The sequence below is a fragment of the Pristiophorus japonicus genome, chromosome 11 (assembly GCF_044704955.1).
Source record: "Pristiophorus japonicus isolate sPriJap1 chromosome 11, sPriJap1.hap1, whole genome shotgun sequence".
NCBI lineage: Eukaryota > Metazoa > Chordata > Chondrichthyes > Pristiophoridae > Pristiophorus > Pristiophorus japonicus.
The window spans coordinates 97896566-97897864 of record NC_091987.1 but is presented as its reverse complement, the minus strand read 5'-3'; positions in this window follow the sequence as shown (position 1 = coordinate 97897864).

The following is a 1299-nucleotide window of genomic DNA, read 5'->3' as shown; positions in this document are numbered from 1 at the left end:
AAAGGGAATATTATTTGAATGGGGAGAAATTACAACATGCTGCGGTGCAGAGGGACCTGGGGGTCCTTGTGCGTGAATCCCAAAAAGTTAGTTTGCAGGTGCAGCAGGTAATCAGGAAGGCGAATGGAATGTTGGCCTTCATTGCAAGAGGGATGGAGTACAAAAGCAGGGAGGTCCTGCTGCAACTGTATAGGGTACTGGTGAGGCCGTACCTGGAGTACTGCGTGCAGTTTTGGTCACCTTTCTTAAGGAAGGATATACTAGCTTTGGAGGGGGCACAGAGATGATTCACGAGGCTGATTCCGGAGATGAGGGGGTTACCTTATGATGATAGATTGAGTAGATTGGGTCTTTACTCGTTGGAGTTCAGAAGGATGAGGGGTGATCTTTTCGAAACATTTAAAATAATGAAAGGGATCGACAAGATAGAGGCAGAGAGGTTGTTTCCAATGGTCGGGGAGACTAGAACTAGGGGCACAGCCTCAAAATATGGGGGAGCCAATTTAAAACCGAGTTGAGAAGGAATTTCTTCTCCCAGAGGGTTGTGAATCTGTGGAATTCTCTGCCCAAGGAAGCAGTTGAGGCTAGCTCATTGAATGTATTCAAATCACAGATATAGATTTTTAACCAATAAGGGAATTAAGGGTTATGGGCAGCGGGCGGGTAAGTGGAGCTGAGTCCACGGCCAGATCAGCCATGATCTTATTGAATGGCGGAGCAGGCTCGAGGAGCTAGATGGCCTATTCCTGTTCCTAACTCTTATGTTCTTATGTTATATATATAAAATGCTGAAAATCAGTTTTTTTGATTTGCTTCTGATTATTCTGTTTTACAACATTCAGTCTCAAACCCTGGAGCTGTATGGATTATATCACACATGCGCGTTTTTCAACCCTTGTGATAGGATGTTAAATTCGGGCAGTTGACAGGGCGACTCATCAGAGAGTTGAGGATCAAGCCACTAATCCAGGGGCTGAACCGTCGCTCCACTGTGCTGTTATTGTCTATCAGCTTCAACCACATGCTCTGCTTGGAGGAGAGGAAAGGTGAAACACAAAGGAAAATGAGTAATAATTCACAAGGTCTGTTCCATTCACACGCTGACTGTAAGGTATTTGTTTCATGGCTTCTTTGCTTAAGAATTCATAGCAACTCTTTGCTATTAAGAACCAGTTGCTTTATTAACAAAGGTTTAACAATCACACTACACATTACCAGTTCATCCACCAAGTTCACAACTGCATACCTCATCGTGGATGACCTCGACCCAACTGGCTGGGGTTTTATTGAGTCTTGTGA